Raw genomic sequence first — 13876 nt, forward strand, 5'->3', positions numbered from 1 at the left:
CCTAGGGCACCTGCCCAGCCTCAGTGCTATATATGTTCCCAGCAGAGAGGGAATGGGGTTCTTCACCTTCAGCACAACAGGTCACTGGGGACCAAGGCTTACTATTGAAGTTGAGCTTGATCTGTCTTCTCTATGCAAGTAAAACCTCGTTCCATCCAGTTCATGTCTTTTTGGTGACCTTGACATCTGCAAACCATACAATGGGTTGACATCTTAGAATGGCAGTTCCTACAGGTAGATATTGTTATGCTCTTTGCTATTCTTCATACAGTGGGGCGCCTCTGCTGGAGGTGGAAGCCAGTGCCACGGCTCGTCAGATGTAAACTTGTGACTCTGAAAAGAATGGTTAAAGCAGAGTTTTGGGGACAATGACCCGTCTGGCAAAGGCTCAAGGCAGACCTGGAGGTGAAATGTGTGGAAAACAGTGATGGGATAAGCTAAATCATGTAAGGCCTACTCAATGAGGGCTGTGTTTTTAACACATTAACATCTTTTTATGTCATAAGGCATGCCTGTTTATAGCGTTGAATTTCAAGACACCAATGTGGGTATGTTGCAGCAGTGCTGTTAGGAATAAGAGTCTTTCTAAGTGTAATTGTAAGCCACTCTAATTTTATTTTTGTTTAAGAGTAATATTTATGACCTAATAATCCCAGGATGCAGAAAATGCATTTTGTGAGAAAAAAGTGGATGTTTGCTGACCTGCTGGCAAACTGTTGGATTGGTCAAAGAGAAGTGTCATTAGATCAGAGTATGGTGATATGAGTTGGGACATAGAAATATGAAGGGGACAGTAGCTCTTTGGAAACTAGAATGGCTGACAAATGAAATGAAGAAGGTAGAAAAATAAATAATGATCCTTTGTGGCCAGGCCAGCATAAGGTGACTCTTTTAGCACTCTGAAGTGTTATGAGTTATAGAGGGGAAACTCTGGTTCCACTTTAGGCATGTTTACCGTAAGTTTCCTTGGTAGCATCTAAATGAAGGAGAGTGGGCAGCTGAATGTATGGTTTTGGAATTCAGAAAAGAGGTCTGGACAGAGAGGTAGGTTTTTGAATGTTCAACTGATCAGTTGTCATTAATACATAGGGAAATGAGTTTGCCTCATAAAGGCGGTACAGTGGGAAGGGAAGATAGTTTGACATAGGGCCACCAAAACTGAGCCTTGGAAGAACAAGCGAGGTATTTTGGAGGAAGGCCACAAAGAATAGGATTTAAGTAGAGAAAATATGAGAAAAAGTGAGCAAGAGGACAGTCATGAAAAGTATTTTTCAAAGATCAAAAATAGTGCCAAAAAACTGTTTCTGTGACTTAAAAAGATAGAGGTCATTAATGTCTTTGGGAGAACTTGGGAGTGTGCCAAGATGTGGATTTACTCTGTGTGCGTGCCTATCTGTCTGTCTGTCTATCTGTCTGTCTGTCTACCTACCTACCTACCTATCATCTATCTTCTATCTTAATCTATCACCTTTATGCTTGGGTTATAGTTGCAAATGCATGTTAGATTGACCTTCTCAGGGATCCAAATTGTTAGCTTGCTAGAATCACCTGCCTGTCTATTCTTGTCTTCCTTGCACAGTTTATTAAAATCCATTTAAGAGCGATAACTGTATCTTTACAGTGTTGGTATCTGCCTTCCTTCCCACAACAATTTACATATAATTGGTGTTCAGAGCTCTGGCCTAGTTTTGTTCCTATGTACAGAAAGATTTAAAAACAGTATAGAGTGAAGCCATAATATCCTTATTAATAGTTTTATTATACTCGCTGGATTCAATTATTTTTATACCATTTATATTAAACAGATGATCTTCAGAACACTCTAGGTATTCATAGATATGTCCAGACAACCTATGCACTGGAAGATAAAATGAAACAGTTCATGCAAAACATACTGCAAATGCAAAATCCTTTAGATTATCAATAAGAAAATCAGTGAGCATTCTTTAATTTTTATTCCTTCTTATTTAGTATACTTATTGAATGTTTGCTATGCACTTTTAATGTTAACTTAGAGTTAATTTTGTTTTAAACGGATTATTTAATTATATGTTCATGCAAAACATATGATGTAGCTACTATTATTGCCACCACTTGACAGAAAAGAGAAAGAAAGTAGAATAAGATTAAACCAGATGCCAGTTACCCAGTCACACTTGGTGTCTCCTTCACACAAATTATGTTTTTTAAATTGCCATTCTTCTGGCCATTCATTTCTGGTTCTTATATTGTAGTGCTTATTTTTTGAACAATTGAACATTTGGCTTTCTACATATATGCAGATAATTTGCAAAAATAACATCTTAATTGTCAGAGTGTATCTACAGCCTAAGTGTGTTCAAACAGAAAGATTTTATAAGGTTTGCCAATAGCATAATTGTAAATGTGTTGTGTATTATTTAAACAATCTTCCACATGATATGTGGATTTAATAATTTTATACATTCCCCCTCATTGTTTACAAATCATAAAAACATGCTATAAACCTGAAATGATCAATTTATCTTAGTTCTATTTCTTTTATATTCAATCGCAGAAAAATAGTCCTAAGCCATCTGTCTGCTCAAAGAAAGTGAAAACTTGCTTTCTATTTTGTGTTCTCTTTTGATAGCAAGCTTTGTTTTTTGGTTTATGGAGCATATTGCAGAATTTCAAGCAATGGATAATTGCAAATCACTAGCAGCAGGTGCACAGACTATTTACTTACTAGTTTTATAATATAAAAAATACAGTAAGAAAATGGTGAATTTATTATCATTCACTATTCTCTCATATGAGTACTTAACATGACATTTTGTGAGAGATAAAAGTTTCATTTTTAACTTGTCATTTATTTAACAAGCCAAAATATCCCTGATGATTTCCAAGAATAAAGGAGATGACATATATGTATAGTGTTGTGCCTGGCATATAGTAAAAACTCTAAGGAATGGAAGCTGTTATATTTATGCTTATGGTTCAAATTAACAAAGTGTATCTGTTAAATACTAAACACACGTACTATAATATACTTTAAACACTTACCTTTTTATTGGTTTCATCTCTTCCTGCCATCACCACAACTCATCAGGAAAAAGTTCATATCCTTTAAAATATATGCATGTCAACTTGAACTGAGAACAAATACCAAAATGCAAGAGTACTGTTTAGAATAGTAAACAACAGAGTAAAGCAAATTCTCAATGTTTTTACCCCCAATAATAAAAGTGAAAGTTGTATTCTAATGGGTTCAAGGATCTGAGCAAATTGGAGCACAAATCTGATTTGCGGGTGTGGGTGTCAGGGTTTCCCATCCCACCAAAAAGCACTTTTTTGACACTAGCAGTGTGTCTCAGAATTCCACTCAGTTTTGACACTATCTATGCAAAGATAACATCAGATTCCACAAGTAAAAAATCAGTGCAACCAAACTGCCCCCCACCCCAACATGCTTCAGAAGCCAGTTCCAAGCCCAGGTTAATACCTTGATTTCGACTGTCTAGCTATAAATCAAAGGTTCCCACAAACCCCTCCCTTAATTCCATTAGTTTGCTAGAATAGCTCACAGAGCTCAGAGAAACATTTTACTTACTAGATCACTGGATATAATTCCTTTTAGAGGTGATAATTCAGGAACAGCTAAATGGAAGAGAGGCATAGGGCAATGCATGAGAAAAAGGCATGGAGATCCACGCCCTCTCCATTCTCCCCGTATCTACATGTGTTCACCAATGTTGAAGCTCTCTTAACCCAGTCTTTTTGGGTTTTTATGGAGGCTTCATTACAGAGGCATGATGGAATAAATCATTGGCCATTAGCCATTGGCAACTGATTCGACTTCTGGACCTTCTCCCCTCACAGGAGATGGAGGGTGGGGATGAGACTGAGTGTTACAACCTTCTAATCGCGCAAGGTTGGTCTAATGGCGCAAGGTTGGCTCTCTTGGCAAACAGCTCATCTTTTAAGTGGTTCCAACATAAGGAAACAAACTTTATTAACCTAACAAAAGAGACCCTCTTAGCTCTAATCACTTAGGAAATTCCAAGGGTTTTAAGAGCTCAGTACCAGAAAGGAAACAAAGACCAAATATATACTTCTTATTATAAATTACAATTTCATGTAGTATATCCAGATTAGTTGCAATTGCTAGTTTCCATCTACAAATTCATCTTTTTCTTCCAGTTTTATCACCAGCATGGTACACATTCCATCCCTAGTACTTACATATCTCATAACTGGAAGTTTGTACTTCTTTTTTTTGCTCCAACTCAATAAAGCATATCAAAATAGAAGTAAGAAAATTATATTAGAGAGATAACCCAGATATTCACTCCAATTTATTTTAATGTATCATCAAGTCTTTTGTTCGAAGTTAATATTTTACTGCATTTCATCTAATTTTGTAGCAAAATAAAACATAACATCAGTGCATTAACATGGTTAAATAATTTTTTAAAGTGTATAAATAATTTAAAGGTCAGGGATGAAATTAACACTCTTCTCATAAAAGATAACCCAAAACCTGCTTGATCCAAAAATTGCACCTCCTATTCTGTTAGGTTTATGTCATGCAGCACCACTTCAGTGATTTAATTTACTATATTTTCAAAATCATTATTGGTATGAGGTATAATAAGAACCTATCCTGTTCTTCTTCATCACATACTTCACTATCTCTTACCTTTTTTTCTTTCTAATATATTTGAGACTTACTTTTTGTCTAGTTCCACAAAAGCATGTTGAGGCTTTAATGAAAATTACATTGAGCCGATAAATTAATTACTACTAATACCATAGGCCATTTTCATTGGACATTGTAATTATTGTAACAGACTTGTAACTAATCCTGTGTGTGTGTTTCCTTTCTTTCTCCGGTGGCCTAGAAATCCTTAGGATGGTTTAAACTATCAAGTGGGTATCCAGGTCTGATCTTTCCTCTATTCCCTCTCTTGCTTACTCTGTTCCGGCCAAGAGAGTCTCCTTTGATGTTTAAATATGTCCCAATTCAGCAATGTTTACACTGCAGTATTTCTCTGCTTGCATTTTCTTACATACTGTAGTGACACTGAGGTTGTGTCCAATAATTGTAGTTAATAGTTCACCCATCCCTAACAGTATCTTTCCTACTATTCAGTTTTGGTTTTCCCCATGTAACACTAATATCGAATAAATATGTATTTTACTTATTAATATGCTTATTATCTGTCTTCACTAGAATGAAAATTACATGAGGGTAGCATTGTCTCTTTTATTCACCCGTGCTTATCACTGTATCCAACAGGTAGTAGGCACTCCATAAGGGGTTCTTAAATGAATGCACACATGAAAGAATGAGAGTGAAAGCATGTCTGAATGAATGGATAGTGTCAGATTAAAAAAAAAGGTAACTAATACGTAATGTGCCAGCAAAATGTTTTGATTAAAATAAGATTTAATATAAATTCCTTTGCATAAGAAGATTATTATATATGATCTATAAAAGTGCTTTTGAAAGATAAAAATATTTTGAAATAATTCAATTGTTGATTAATTTATCTGTAATATAGCAAATTTCAATGGACCATAAAAATTATATTTTCATCTGGAGGCAATAATATTTAAATAGCATATATTTAATACACAATTATACGTTAAACCTAGAACATTAGCCTATTTTTCAACATTAATGTAGGTCTAAGTTTCCATGACCAATAGACAAAACTAACTTCGTCTCTCTCTCTCTGTCATCACTAGCTGAAGTGAGTCCTGTTCTCAGTAGCTCTATGAAGAGGGCCTCTTGGGAAGAAACTGAGGTCTTTTCCTAAAATCCCAAGAGAAATAAGGAATCCAGGCCTTCAGCTAACAGCCATGTGAGAGAATGAATGGTGATACTCTAACCCCAGTGAAGTCTTTGGATGACTCCCTAAAAATTTTGCACCAAAACCAACCAGCTAAACTACTCCACTTAAAAACTACATAAGATAATAAATTTTTTAAGCCACTAAACTTCAGTAATTTGTTGTACAACAATGGATGATTAATAGACTCTCTTAAAGATAGAAGCAGTAGTATCCCTTTCTATAACAGGCTAAAGTTGAAAATACAATCTTTCCGGGATTGCATATAATTGAAATAAATAAAAAATCACTTACATAAACTTATTTTTAGTTTTTATTAATAAGTGAAAAACAATTGTACTTATTTTGTCCCTATTTCTGTTTTACATGAAACATATTTATCAGTGGAATAATATACTTTCTCAGATGATTTTTGTAATGCTCTTCAGGGGCCTGGAGGGACAGATGAAAAAATTAAGTCCTAAAAATGCAGGTGATCTTCCCTATTTGTGGATTATGTATTTGTGAATTCACTTACTTGCTAAAGTTTATTTTTAACCCCCAAATCAAAGCTTGTGGTATTTTTGTGGTCATTCAAGGACACGTTCAGATTGGTGAACTAAGGAGAACTAAGGAGGAGAAAAAAAGGACAGAAATGAGATGGTTCAACTCAAGTTGGAGATTCTAAAACATTTCAAAATGATAAAGCTAAAGTATGACAAGTAGAGGGCGCCTGGGTGGCTCAGTCGTTAAGCGTCTGCCTTCCGCTCAGGTCACGATCCCAGGCTCCTGGGATCCAGCCCCGCGTTGGGTTCCCTGCTCCGTGGGAAGCCAGCTTCTCCCTCTGCCACTCCCCCTGCTTGTGTTCCCTCTCTCGCTGTGTCTCTCTCTGTCAAATAAATAAAATCTTAAAAAAAAAAAAAAAGTATGACAAGTATGTTTGGATTTTGAGTCTCCTAATTGTCTTGTGAAATCCTGGATCTGTCACTTCTTTTGCAGTGAACTCAGTGTTCTGAATAGTAAGGTGGGGTTATATCTAGAGGACGGATTGCTGAGAGTATTCGATTAAGCTGATGCATGTACAGTGGTCGGCATAATTCCTGGCACATGGTTCAGTGAGTCAGTGTTGTTATTGTAGCTGTTAATATTATTATTATAATCTTCACTAAATTTATGATGTCTATAAGGACGAGTTATTCCAAATGACAACTAGTACGGCCAAGTATACTCCACAGTATTTTATTTTTTTATTCATTTTTTTTAAGATTTTATTTATTTATTTTTTTTGAGAGAGAGAGAGAATGAGAGAGAGAGCACGAGAGGGAAGAGGGAAGAGGGTCAGAGGGAGAAGCAGACTCCCTGCCTAGCAGGGAGCCCGATGTGGTACTCGATCCTGGGACTCCAGGATCATGACCTGAGCCGAAGGCAGTCGCTCAACCAACTGAGCCACCCAGGCGCCCTACTCCACAGTATTTTAAAGCAGATAAACAAAAACACAAAACAATTAGTTTTCAGGCCCGTCCTCAAGGAAAATTTATGTGACTCCTGTTTATCAGAACATTCCTAAGTGTATGTTTATATTAAAAAATAGAGTAAAATTATTTGGGAGAAAACTAAGGTTTTTATACTTTTATTTAAATAGGCACCTCACAAATACACATTTCTATGACAACCAAACCCCTGAATTTTTCATACTGCGAAACACATACATGTTTCTCATATAATGAACTGATTGTGCTGTAGTTATATTTTCTATTATGGATATACCAGCATCAAATTATTTTAACAAAATAAGGAAAAAAAAGAGAAACTGGAATTATGACTCATGGGATCATAGATTTAAAAGGAAAAAAAAACTTAGAAATTTAACTGAGAAATGAAAATCAGAGAGTGAGCTGGCATTTTTTCAAACTAACCCCATCCTTAATGCTAAAGCATCTTCATCTTCCGTAGTACATTCAGACAGAGTTTCATAAAAAAGCATTTCAATTTAATTTAAATTGGCTGAAACAATCAGATAGCTTTTTCTCTCCTAAATGACTTGCTTTTGCAATGCATGTAAAAGTTATTAGCTTTTTTTTCCTAAAAGTAGGTATGAGGTATGAGGATTTTGTCTCTTGAGATACACTCTGATTATTAATAAAGAGGTTGTGAAAACTGAACATGACTTTCAGCCAACACAGTAACACCGACTTTGTTAAGTGACAAGTGACATTAAGAGCCCTTGAGAGGCAGATTTCTGTCAGAGGAAGGAGATACATGTTAGTGTAAAGGGAATAAAATATTACCATTATAGAGAAGTTTAATTTCATTTCTTACCTGAGGATTAGAGTAAACTGAAGAGAACTTGTTGTTCAAGAGATTGTTACGACATCTGACTTTGTTAAACTCCTGTCTGACTGGTTGGTCATAAAGAACGCCATGATCCTTTTCTATTTTCTTCAAATTCTCAAGCTTCTTATTCACTTTCTGCCTCTAGTCTATGCCTTGTAATGGTGACATAAATATTTCCACATTGATTATCTATTTCCTCTCATTTATGGTGCTGCAAAATATTAAACTCCACAGTAATTTGATGGCATATTCAGGTGTCATGCCTTGGATCTTGGCATTGCTCAAAAGAGCTTTGTCTCTCAAATCTCTGGTTTAATCATAAACTTCCGTCTTTCAGTCTTTCTTATAACAGCTCCTTTCCTCTCTTCTCAAATGCCTGGTGTTTCTGATTGACACCAGTTTCTGTGATTATATAATCTCCAACTAAATTAAGGTAACATAGTAATTTCATAATGCATTGCTTCTGGAATTCTTTAATCCACCACAAATTCCCTGATATTTTTGCATCAGTAATTTTTAACAATCAGTATTCTGTATTGTTGGTTTTGAGTTTTAGGAGAAAGTAGAGAACTTGGTTAGTGGAACCTATTATTAATTTGACTTTTTTAAATTCTTTGAGCCCTTTCGTTCGTTCAGGAATAGTTAAATAAAGTCATTCCTTATGTCTTATATACATTGTCTGTTCTTTCTCTCGAGGTGATTCAATTCTCACTTCTGTGAAAATGGTCTAAAATTGACAGCTCTAATTTTAATTTTCTAATGAATTCCCTGTGTACTAGTTCTTTCTCTCTTCTCTCTAGATAGATAAATAGATAGATAGATAACCTGCTAATTGATTCATTAAATCCAAAAATTAAAAAACAAAACAAAACATCTACTCCCTTCTATAACCAATTTTTACTACACACAAACCAATATATTTTCTATATAACGTTTAGACAAAATAATCCATTGCTCCATCCACTTATTTGTTCATTTATGCCATTATTTCTTTATTCAAAAATATTAGCCACCCACCAGCCAGGCACTGCCCTTGATGATATGACAGCAAAACGAATAAGGCATAGTACCTGTATTAAACGACTTAATAGTCTAGAATAGAAGATCTAGAGATAGGTATTTAAAAAGCATCATAGCAAGTTTAGTAATAACGCCCCACCCAAGAATGTTGCATAATAAGAATAGAACATAGAATACAATTTATAGAATAGGGAATACAAAGTGAAAGTAAATAAAAGAACACAATCAGAGGTGTGGATGTAGATAATATTTGTAGAATCTATTTGTGGCGAATTGGCTACATGTTATCTAAGTGATCAATTACCCCAAATAGACTCAAAATGTTATTTATTTTTTCTCTCTTTTTTTTTTTTTTGCTGTCATCTCTTTCATATGGTTTGAGTCTTCTTGTATGTTCCTCTAGCACTTAGTATACATCTCTGTATCACATCTCACTGCAATTATAGATTTATTGTACATGTCATTGTCTTCCATGAACCAGGTTACTGATGTTAATAACATTATATTTTTCTTTATATCTCAGCATATAATTCAATGATTTGAACATATTTGACATTGTGTAAATGTTTGCTGAATGGAGCCATTAATCATCCAAGTTTCAATACCCTAAAGAACATGGCTTCTAAGGTCAAGGTCACAACACAAATGGTTGGATGTTAGACTCAGTTTATTTCTAGCACCATATACTTGAGCAATTATTTGAGCTCTCTTCCTCAGTTTCTTTACCTCTACACTGGAAAATGACCTCCTTCAAGGATTATTGTGAAGATTAATTGATTTGAGCATTAACAGACCCTAACAATAGTCAGTGCTATATAAGATAGCTATTTTGTTATACACTTTCTTCCTCATTTTAAATAACTTCTACTCTTGTTCACACACACACAACACAATCTATTTTCCCTTACAATAGCTTTCAACTGGATTTTGTACCAGCACCTATCTCTTCTAATGTATTATTCACACTACTGTAAGAATTCATGACCTAAAACCAGATAAAACCACATAATTTTCATCATGTGAATTTATATTGACTACAAGTCCATCCCTTTCAATCTAGTACTCAGGCATCTCAATAAAGTATAACAAACTCTTTTTTCATGAATTTTTATTTTTAACAAGTTTTATTGAATTTTAATGCACAGACCATATGATTCACATACTTGAACTGTACAGTTTGATGTGATTTTTAGTATATTCATAAACAAGTACAGCCATCAACAGAGTTAATTTTAGAACATTTTCAACACCTCAAAAAATAATCCTACATCCTTTAGGTATCTCTTCCCCACTATTCCTCGGTCCCTTCCCACCCAGCCATAAGCAAACACTAATCTACTTTCTATCCCCTATTCTTTCATATGAATGGAATCATATAGTATGTGGTCTTTTATGACTGAGACTGACTTCCATCAGCAAACTGTTTTCAAGATTCATCCATTTTGTGGCATGTTGCAGTGCTTTGTTATTTTTTATGGCTGAATAGATTTTTATTGTAAAGATATACCACATTTTGTTTATCCATTTGTCCTTTGACTGACATTTTGGTTGTTTCTACCTTTTGGCTACTATGAGTAATGCTGCTATAAACATTTATGTACAAGCTTCTGTATGGGAATATATTGTTAGTTCTCTTGGTGAAATCTCTAACAGTGGAATTGCTGGGTCATATGATAACTCTAAGTCTAAAAGTTTGAGGAACTGACAGACTGGTTCCCAAAGCTGCTGCATCATTGTGCATTTCAACCATATATATGGGTTCTGATTTCTCTCATTCCTTGCCAACGCTTGTTGTTATCTGTTTTTTTTTTTTTTATTCTAGTCATCCTACCAGATTTGAAGTGGTATCTCACTGTGGTTTTGATTTACATTTCCCTGATGACTAATGATGTTGAACATCTTCTCATGTACACACTGGCCATTTGTATATCTATCATCATCTTTAGAGAAATGTCTATTCAGAACCTTTGCCCATTTTTATTTGGATAAGTTTTTCTTTATTACTGAGTTAAAAAGTTTTTTTTTATATATTCTAGATACTAGTCTCTTATAGGATATATGATTAGCATATGTTTTCTCCAATTGTGTGGTGGTCTTTTCACTTTCATTATGGTCCTTTGAAGCACAAACCAAACAAACCAAAAGGTTAAAAACAATTTGAATCAGGTCCAATCTACTATTTTCACAGCCAGGTAAATTTACGTTAAAATAGAAAATTACTTTAATACAATAAGTTTTAAAACAATTAAAATTTAAACAAAAAGAGAAAAAAGCCTTTTGATCCCAGGGAATCCAAATGGGATAAATTTACAGAGGCATTTGAAATTCTCATAAAGAACAATTAAAAACAACAGCAATGTCCTTCTTATCTCTGATAGATAAGTGTGTTCCACTTGTGCTCCAGCTATCTGCTCATGTAGTAAGGGTGGAGCCGACAGCCCAACCCTGGACATTCCCACACAGAGAGCTGCCATATGAAAAGGGTGACCACAAGCAGTCAACACCTCTGTGACCCAGACAGATGTTTAAATGTTGTGAAAGGGAAATGCCAACAGTTCTTTCCAGTTGCAGCATAAAGATAAATAAGAAGATCTATGAGAAATATTCAAGAGATTTTGGGAATGCTAAAGATGTAATGTCTAAGGAAATTACACCAAAGCTTCCAAAAGTACTAAATCCAAACTTTGTTCAGCTGGCAGCCAACTGCAAAGTGGCTCCCCTAAAGTGCTAGAGCATTTATCTGTATGGGGTTTCCACTTGGGATTTTCCTCATAAAACTTCTCAAGTATGCTCACTCTCCTTTTATCCACAGGTTAAAGCCATCTTTGGTAAAGGTAAACAGGAAACACTACCTTATCCCTAAAACACACCAGACAATATGATGTTGGCATGGTGAGGGTAAAAGTCAAGACATAGTCAATGAATTGGCCACAAGCTTTGTAGGTAAATGTCTTCTAAGGTAGATGTAAAACTGACTTTATCTTTTAACTCACAAAGCTGAAGTAACAAAGAAAAAGGCAAAAGCATATTCCGTCAGTTGACAAAGCTGATGATTAACCAAGAAAACCAACATTTTGGGGGAAAGACTTTATTTATTTATTTGAGTGAGAGAGCAAGCATTAGAGGGGGTGAGAGGGAGAAGCAGACTCTCTGCTGAGCAGGTAACCTGACATTGGGCTCCAAACCCAGGACCCTGAGATCATGATCCAAGCTGAAGGCAGATGCTTAACCTACTGAGCCACCCAGGCGCCCCTAGAATGCCAACTTTCATACTTTATATGCAGGAGCAAATAAACAGCACATCAAGTACAGACAGAGTAGAGTAAGTATGACATAGCCTACTATCATATTCCTTGGCTTTCCTTTCAGATTTACCATAAGTGCTAAACTGAAATTCAGGTCTTGGGTCTCTCCAAAGAACAGTCATTTGCTTCCTCTAGTTCAGCTGCTAATCCAATGCCTGCTGGAATAAGGACTAGCAAATTCATCTTCTTTTCCAGAAGGACAAGTAATACAGCCACTGGGCAGCAGAGCCAAATCACCGCTTTGGTGGATATTCCAATCATGCTCTTGTTTTTCCTTCAGAAACTGATGTCATTTTTTAAATGCCAGGAAATCAAAAAGAAGATGAAATGTAGTAAACGAAGAAGGTTGAAGTTGGTGTCTGTAAAAATTCCTTTCACCTCTTCAGCAACTGTCTTTGAAAACCCAAACTACTGCAAGGAGAACATGGAATCTTGCTCAGGAATCCAGAAGGATATTCTCCCCAGTGAGATCTTTTTGTAGGACACTGTGAGAGGTAGCCCAGTAGTAGAATTATTTATGAATTTATGATCATCAAATCCTTCACTTGATTGCTCTGCTGAACTATGAACAGAATAGGGAAGTAACATACATTTTTTTTCTAACTTGATCATCTTAACTATCCAAGCACATGAACAGTAAGAGAGAACTCATCAAAAACAACGTCATCTGCCATCATATTTAGTTATTCTTGGCCTCCAGTGAAAAAATGGACTCATTCAAGTCATTTATCCACCTCTTTTCAGCTTCCATTTGTGATGTAACAGATTCCCCTGCAAGAAGATTGATTTCTTTGGGTTTTGTGACTATGTAGGAGATCAGAAGATTTATAAAGTGCACTTGTTTCCCATTACACCAAGCTAAATTTCCAGCATGATGGAGAAAAATGTAGGTATATAGCATCCCACTCTTTCTTGTTTTCCTTGGTTTGGAAACATTAACTGCCCTATCACATTTGTACTCCACATCAAAATCTTCATTTCAATACCAAATAGACATTGTTCGCAGCACCAAAGGTGAACCCTGTGGTGGTATATACACTCAGCTGAAATTCAGGCTTCCTGGTCAGGTAGAGTTAAGATATAGTTCTCTTGCTGGCACATGGGACGCTGTAGACACGGCCATCCATAAGGAACACACTGCTGAGCCATGAAGGAGCTGCGGTCGCTTCACAAGGTGCCTGTTGCACCCTCCTCACTCACATATACACTGTGACTACCTCAGGAGAACCAAGAGCTTGGGTGCTGCTCTTGACCTCTCTGAGCCCTGAATGCTCCCACTTGCCTTGGGTTTCACCTAAGTGCTGCAGGTCTGCTTCTGGAAATTCAAATTATCTATTTTATCTTTTGTTGCTGAAATTTTGTTGTCCTATTTAATAATTCTTTGTCAAACCTAACGTCATAAAGATTTACTTCTATATTTTT

At 35.7% G+C, this 13876-nt stretch overlaps 1 pseudogene; it reads right to left on the reverse strand.

Moving 5' to 3' along the window:
* Window positions 1–6860: 6860 nt before the first annotated feature.
* On the reverse strand, window positions 6861–13527 carry LOC114210438 (lipid scramblase CLPTM1L pseudogene; annotated as a pseudogene).
* Window positions 13528–13876: the final 349 nt, after the last annotated feature.

This window comes from Eumetopias jubatus, unplaced genomic scaffold (assembly GCF_037043125.1).
Source record: "Eumetopias jubatus isolate StellerSeaLion01/CBP00866 unplaced genomic scaffold, mEumJub1_p1.0 scaffold_12, whole genome shotgun sequence".
Classification (NCBI taxonomy): domain Eukaryota; kingdom Metazoa; phylum Chordata; class Mammalia; order Carnivora; family Otariidae; genus Eumetopias; species Eumetopias jubatus.